Below are 8,331 nucleotides of genomic sequence, written 5' to 3'. Positions count from 1 at the left end.
GCTTCTAAAGTCATGTCAAGCAAGGCCTACAAAATGCAGGAGAAATTGCTCAGAGAAAACTCTCTGTTCTGTCCACACTAATGATAAAGCATTATAAAGCCCAACAGAAGATGAAGGTATTTAACTGATAGAGGTGGATTCATATATAAATTATGAAGTAAGTTGAGACATTATCTATTATAACAGTTAAGAAAAAAACCCCGAATCAATTTAATTCTGTCTGACTTAGAGCCATCAAATCTTGATGCTTTTGCCAGCTAGCTCCTGATGTGCTTTCCTCACAGACACAAAGACCAAAGGTTTTTCTCTGGTCAGGTAGGTAATATTTTGAGGGCACAAGATTAGAGAAGTGTGAGATGGCTTTGAGGCTACTTTACTAGGAGTTCAGCTAAGTAGGTACAGCCAGCACCACTGAAGCAAACCCTACCATTGTCAGCAAATCAGTGACCTAGCTTACTCCATCATAAAGGTACACAGAAAACCTCCCTGCCCTCCTTTTCCATCTTCCCTCCACTAGTTGAGCTTGTTGCAGATCTCTAGGGCTTTCTTGTAGACCTGAGTCACATCATCCATGTCTGTGAGAAGAGAAAAACTGTTGTCCCCCAGATGGTTACGATAACGCTTTAGATACTGCGGCCGTGGGCGGTTCTGAAGTCCTTCGAAGTCTTGGATCTGGAGGAAGTTTTCAGCAGAGACACGACTCCGTATTCTCTGTCTGTTTGACCTGTTCTCTTGCAAATCCAGCAAATCAAATGAGTCACTGGACAAAATACTGTCATCACTAATCACGCTGGAAGGGCGACTGTAACTTCGAGGTGATGCATCTCCAGGCAGGATCGCTTCCTCCATGGCCTCCAGTGTTGGTGTGTCAGGGCTAATCAAAGCAGATTCAGTGCTGCTGGGAGAATACTTGCTGTTGTGTTTCAAGATGCCCTTACGCCTGCAAGAATGGCTATAAGACCCATTTCTGGATGGCTCTGTGACCCCTGGAGAAGTGTCACTATTTACTGTCTCATCATTATTGTCCAAGAGTTCAGAAGATTCGCTTCATTCTGGAGAGGAGTAATAGCCAGACTCCCTCTACTGAGTCTTCTTTAAGATTCCTTTTTTTGGCATGAGTGAAGACTGCTTAGTGCCATATTTGCCAGCTACCTCTACCTCCACAACACTTTTAATGGCTACGCCAGTCCTACACAACTCTTGCTCCAACTTAAAAGCAGAGGGTAACACTGGGCTGACCACTCCTTCAATAAAACCTGCACTGTGAGATCGATGCTCACTGTTGCTCCTTTTCTTCAGGATGCCTTTGGGTCTCTTGGAATTGGGTTTGGTTGCATTTTCAGCTCCTCCTTCCTGGATGGACTGTGCAATGTCATTTTCCTTTTTTGATTTTTTCAGAGATCTTTGTCTCTCTAGTGTGACTTCAGGACCTTTGGGCTTAGAAAGGCACTTCATTTTGGTATCAGTCTCTGGTTGGAGGCCAGTAGAACGATGATGCCAATCAATGAACCTTGCCAGCAATGGGGACTCAGAGTCTCTCATGGCATCACAGTCACAAACACTACTCTTGTAGCCCCAGTTAACCCACCAGTGGTTGGCAATGTCTTCAATGGTTGCCCAGCGTTCAGGGTTCACCATCAGCATCCATCTGATAAGACCACGAGCATCTGAGGTCTGTTGGCTCACGATATTCTCCACTGCTGATCTGCCTGATGAGATTTTTGTGATCGAAGCCATCAAAGGGCATCGTTCCATAAACCAGAGTGTAAAGCAATACACCAAGGGCCCAGCTGTCAACCTCTGGGCCTCTGTAAGGTCGTCCATTAACTATTTCAGGGGGAGCATACAGTGGGCTTCCACAAAAGGTCTGCAGAAACTTGTCTTTATGATAAAGGTTGGAGAGTCCAAAATCAGCAATCTTAATATTAAAATTGTCATCAAGAAGGATGTTTTCCAATTTTAGGTCCCTGTGGACAACACCGTTCTTGAGGCAGTAATGTACAGCAGAGACTATTTGTCGAAAGAAGTGTCTTGTCTCTCTTTCACTTAATCGCCGCCTCTCACTGATGTAATCATACAACTCTCCTTTACTTGCATACTCCATGATGATCACAATCATCTTTATTTTCAAACACTTCATATATGGTGATGATATGAGGGTGGCTGAGGGATGACATGATCTCAATCTCCCGTCTGACGTGAACCATATCTTGTTCATCCTTAATTTTGTCCTTACGAATGGATTTTATTGCAACCACTCTGCCAGAGAAACTCTCGATGGCCCGCTTGACTTTGCCATAGGTGCCTTTGCCCAAGGTCTCCTGCAACTCGTAGCGATGCTTCAGGTTGTGCTTGTGGTGATGCCGCTTCACCCCCTGCTACTTCCTTGCTGCCGTTACCTCCCGGGACGGAGCCTCCCTGAGCGGCTCCTCCATGACCGCTGCTGCCTCGCTGCCGGCTGGCCCGGGGCCGCAGGAGGAACCGCGGGGCTGCGCGGGGCTGGGGCTGCTGCTACCGCGGGCGACCACCTCGACGCCCTCCATGCCCGGCGGCAGCGGGCGCAGTGTGAGCGCCCCGCCGACCTTGCCGCCTCTGCCTCGGCCCCGTGCCCGCTGGTGACCAGTCACTAGTGGTGTTCCCCAGGGGTCTGTGTTGGGTCCAGTCCTGTTTAACATCTTTATTGATGATTTAGATGAGGAGATTGGACTCATCAGCAAATTTGCTGATGACACCAAATTGGGAGGGAGTGTCGACCTGCTGGAAGGCAGGAGGGCTCTGCAGAGGGATCTGGATAGACTTGAGAGATGGGCTGATTCCAATGGGATTAAGTTCAATAAAGCCAAGTGCCGAGTCCTGCACTTTGACCACAACAACCCCATGCAGCGCTACAGGCTGGGCACAGAGTGACTGGAAAGCAGCCAGGCAGAAAGGGACCTGGGGGTACTAATTGACAGGAAGCTCAACATGAGCCAACAGTGTGCCCAGGTGGCCAAGAAGGCCAATGGGATCTTGTCCTGTATCGAAAATAGCGTGGCCAGCAGGACCAGGGAAGTGATCCTTCCCCTGTACTCTGCGTTGGTGAGGCCACACCTTGAGTATTGTGTTCAGTTCTGGGCCCCTCAGTTCAGAAAGGATATTGAGGTGCTGGAGCGGGTCCAGAGAAGAGCAACAAGGCTGGTGAAGGGACTGGAACATAAGTCCTATGAGGAGAGGCTGAGGGAGCTGGGGTTGTTTAGCCTGGAGAAGAGGAGGCTCAGAGGTGACCTCATCACCGTCTATAACTACCTGAAGGGAAGTTCTAGCCAGGTGGGGGTTGGTCTCTTCTCTCAGGCACTCAGCAATAGGACAAGGGGGCACGGGCTTAAGCTCTGCCAGGGGAAATTTAAGTTGGATATCAGGGGAAAATTCTTTACAGAGAGAGTAATCAGGCATTGGAATGGGCTGCCCAGAGAAGTGATGGATTCACCATCCCTGGAGATTTTTAAATGCAGATTGGACGTGGCACTGAGTGCCATGATCTAGTAAATGGACTGGATTTGGACCAAGGGTTGGACTTGATGATCTCGGAGGTCTTTTCCAACCCAATCGATTCTATGATTCTATTCTATGATTCTATGAATTTACAAATTAAACTTAAGTTACAAGAGAGCTGATATGGTTTGAAGCTGGCTCCCTGCCAAGTCTCCAAACCTTACCACAAGAAGTCCCCCCCCCCCCAAAACCTCAGGGAGAAGAGGGAGAAAAGACAACTAAGAAAACCCGAAATGAGAGAGAGACAGCTAAAGTGATATGTATAAATATATTTACACCTGTATTACAGTTATATACAATTGAAATATATATACAATTTCACAGGGGAAAGGGAAGGGGGAAGGGAAAAGGAACAAAACCAAAATTATATATATATATATCCCAATCAGTAACCCGAGATCTAGTAACTAAAGAGTTAGCAAAGAAATATCCCACCACTCTCCTTGGGACAACCGAGAGTCACTCCGGGACGATCGCCGGCAACCTCTGCCTCCCAAGGTCGACAAGGCCTTACCAGGCCTCACTCCCCAACACGGCAGACTCAACAGCAGGGAACCTGCACCTCCAAGCTGCCGGAAGGAAAGAGAACGAAGGCCTTCCCTCCTTTCTTCTTATAGTCTGGTTTACGTAAAAATCGTAGGGAATACTGGGTAAATCTAGACCCTTCCTTGGTTACAAACTGGTCACCAAGGAAGGCCTAGCCCAAACTACCACAAGAGCAAAAATACATTTCAAAAATCCCTAGGAAATGTCACAGAACATCTGCTGGTGATGCTTCCTGGGTACCAAGACCAAGAAGAATTAAAATAGGGGAAAACACAACAAATGTGATGCACTGAGTGCAGTGAAACTCCAAAATCACTAAAAGTTTAAGATGAGCACTCAGCTGACTGTGGATGTGATCTCTCATACAGCATATACCCTTATACTTCATTTACCCAACTCTCTCTATATAAAGAGATCACTGACTTATGCCATATGCCGCCAAAAAGTCATCCACACTCATTCAAAGATACCCATAGAGTACACTGTTTTGCCTCTGAATTACCTTAAATGTTTTGTTCCCATATCTCTAAGTTGTGGGATTCAACCTCCAGGCTTTAGTTCTTACCACACATCTCTGTAAGTGGAGAGTCCTCTTTGTTCAAGGCTTTCCCCTTGTGAAGGCACGTACACATCCTCATGCTTCTCAAGCTCTTCAGTCTGAGCTGTTAGCTTTCTGAACCTTTCACAGTTTTATTGTTAATTTTAAAGCAAAAAAAAAAGTTTCTCTACACTCAATTTTTCAATAGCCTGTAAATATTTTATAAAGCATGGTAGTACACCATCAGAATAGCATGCAGTGTATTAGCACCACTCTTGCCATATAGGGAAGGAACAACCAGCTCCTTTACTCCTGCCCCTTTGTCTCATTTACAAGCCCAAGACTGAATTAGCCTTTTTCACCACAGGGTTGTAATTGGGAGACCACCATTTCTTTTTCCAGTAACCCTCCTACACCCCCAATCCTTTTTTGGTCTGGCTTAGCCTGAGTTACTAAGCACTTGAAAGTGCTCTTCTCAGTTGGCTGCTGCTCATCCTTACTGTAGCAGGGAGAATGCCGAAACTGAAACCAGTACACTGTTGAAAGCTCAACAAAACAATATTTATTACAAAGAAGTAACCAACAAAACAAGAAGCCGAGAGACAGGAAAGAGAAGGGAAACAAGCCCCCAAGACAACCCCCCACTCACTCAGGTGTTATTTATGAGGTTGTCTTACCGCCCCCAGAATGCTTAGAATTACCCATAGCAGAAGCTGCATCCTCGGAGCATCAGCAGGCTCACAAAATGGCAGGCGTCCCCACAAAGGCAACATTGTCCTCCATGTGAAGCTTAAGTTCCCTCCCAGCAAGAACTATCTGCTTTTTATACAATTAACCTATGACATCTACCTGGGCAGGTGTGGCCAGCACAGCCCAGCTAGAGGCCTTCGGTCCCTCCCCCCATTATGTAAGTGGTACCCCTTCTGCATATGTGTGAGTAAATTGGAAATCCCCCTGCGCCTGCATGCTACACATCGGGGGGCTTTCCTAAATGAGTCTGGGGGCTTACTTCATCCTCCTCCTCTTCACTTTCTCCTTCAAATGTCCTTGGAGGGTCATTGGCCAATAGCCAGTCACCAATTAATTTCAGTTTATACAAGATACTTCCTTCAAGTGCGGCGGCAGGAGTTCAGAAACAACGCACAGACGATCAATGTGATCAAACGATGTTCAGTTTATTATTTAAACGGCTTAGCTTTTATACAGTCAGCTCCTTCTGGGTACGTGATTACAACAAAGCAATTGGATAGCTCAGTCCATGCATGCGCTTCATGCCTTCAGTTCATTGGTCCCGATGCCCTGTCCACGTGTCCTGATGTCATTCGCGCCGCTCAAAGTCCCTCCTACCGATCTGCCTTAGGGACTTTCCAGGGGACTTTCCAGTTTTCTCTTTATCGGTCACGTACACACAGTTTCACATAATTTGCAACTATAAACACACAGTTTCACACAACTTGCAACTATAAACTATTCTTTTAATAACCTCCAAAGTTATGTCAAGTGAGGCCTACCGCTCCTCAGAGCTGGTCGTATGGATTGTTCACAAAGTGTCCATTATCCTGTAAATACTCCACATTCAAGGACGAAGTTCTCGTTTATCAGTTCTTGTTTTCACATAACTTGGCAGGAAAAGAACAGACTTTCACAGGTGGCTGGGCCAAAAACAGTCAAAAAATAGCAGTGTCTAATTAAGCATGAATACATCATGGCTAGGCTTCGCGAACGAAGATTTAGGAAGGCTCTATCCACACTTGTTACAGGCACGCTGGTGGCTTATGAGACCAATATGAGACAGACATATCCGATTGCAAAAGGCACAGCAGAAAGACTTCTTAGTTGGTATATTCTGCAAAACACGGTTCTTTCTGCGTTGCCTTTTCTCCTCAAGGGTGATCCTGCGTGTGTTCTCAAAGGAGACAGCAGCATTATAGATGGTGTGTCTCCAGGCGTCCCAATTTGAGGCCAGAGTAGACCAGTTATGATGATCAATATGGTCAAGGCTGAGATGTTGTTTCAGGGAGTCCTTGTATCTTTTCTTTGGGGCTCCTCTCTTGCGGCAGCCAGTGGCAAGTTCACCATAAAGCAAGATCTTAGGGAGGCGGTGGTCCTTCATCCTTGAGACATGCCCTGCCCATCGCAGCTGTGTTCTCATCAACATGGCCTCAATACTTGTGACTGCTGCTTGCTCTAGAACAGATGTATTGGTCACATAATCTGACCAGTGGATGTTTAGGATTGTACGGAGGCAGTGTTGATGGAAGCGTTCTAGGAGATGCAGGTGGTGGCGGTAGATGACCCATGATTCGGAACCATACAAGAGAGTAGACAGCACTATGGCTCTGTAAACACTGATCTTGGTACTTTTCTTCAAGTGTTTATTACGCCATACTCTTTTGTGGAGTTTTCCAAAAGCACTATATGCCTTTGCTAACCTGTTGTCTATCTCCCCGTCAATCTTACCATCCAAGGAGATGAGGCTGCCTGGGTAATTAAACTGCTGGACTGATTTGAGCTCTGATTGACCAATGCTGATGTGGGGATGATGGGGGACTTCCTGAGGTGCAGGTTGATGGAGGACCTCTGTCTTCTTTAAGCTGACTTCCAGCCCAAAGAGCTCAGCAGCATCTGCAAAGCAGGATGTTAAACGCTGCAGGGCTGCTTCTGTGTGGGTAACAAGAGCGGCGTCATCAGCATAGAGCAGTTCCCAGACAAGATGGTTTAAGGTCTTGGTGTGGGCCTTCAGACACCTTAGATTGAATAGGCTTCCATCAGTACGATATCGAATGTAAATACCGTCCTGATCATCGAGGTCTGTTGTGGCCCTTTGGAGCATCATGCTAAAAAAGACTGTGAATAGGGTAGGAGCGAGAACACAGCCTTGTTTCACACCATTCTTAATTAAAAAGGGCTCAGAAAGTGTGTTGCCATATCTGACTTGGCCGTGCTGATCCTCATGGAGAGAGATGATCATTTTAAGGAACTTGGGGGGACAACCTAAACGTTTCAAAATCTGCCACAGACCTTTTCTGCTCACAGTATCAAAAGCCTTGGTGAGGTCAACAAAGGTTACATAAAGACCTTTGTTCTGTTCCCTACACTTCTCTTGCAGTTGTCTGAGAACAAATACCATATCTGTGGTGCTTCTGTTGGCTCTGAAACCACACTGACTTTCAGGTAGGATTCCTTCTGCTATAGTGGGTATTAGTCTGTTCAAGAGTATTCTTGCCAGGATTTTGCCAGCAATGGAGAGCAGAGTAATACCATGGTAATTTGAGCAGTCTGATTTAGTACCTTTCTTCTTATACAAAGTGATGATGACTGTATCACGAAGGTCTGATGGTAGTTTGCCGAGTTCCCAACAGCGCACCACAAACTCGTGAAATTTGATGTGGAGTGCAAGGCCCCCATGTTTCCAGACTTCGGGTGGAATTCCATCAACCCCAGCTGCCTTGCCGATTTTCACCTGCTGTATGGCCTTGAGGGTTTCTCCTAAAGTGGGGGCAGTATCCAATTCATATTTTACCGGTTGTTGTGTGATGGACTGAATTGCTGAGTCTTGGACTACACGGTTGGTACTGAAAAGAGTCTGAAAGTCTTCAGACCATCGATTCAGAATGGAGGTTTTATCTGTTAGAAGTGTTTGACCATCAGCACTGAGTAGAGCGCTTTGTATCTGGTATGTAGGCCCGTATGCTGTTTTCAAGGCCTCATAGAAA

The 8,331-nt window shown here is 46.3% G+C and overlaps 1 pseudogene; it reads right to left on the bottom strand.

Moving 5' to 3' along the window:
* Positions 1-457: 457 nt before the first annotated feature.
* LOC113958930 lies at positions 458-2,553 on the bottom strand (annotated as a pseudogene).
* Positions 2,554-8,331: the final 5,778 nt, after the last annotated feature.

Source organism: Corapipo altera, unplaced genomic scaffold (genome assembly GCF_003945725.1).
Source record: "Corapipo altera isolate COAL_440 unplaced genomic scaffold, ASM394572v1 61242b, whole genome shotgun sequence".
NCBI classification, from domain to species: Eukaryota; Metazoa; Chordata; class Aves; order Passeriformes; family Pipridae; genus Corapipo; species Corapipo altera.
This window is presented reverse-complemented; position numbering and strand designations above follow the sequence as displayed.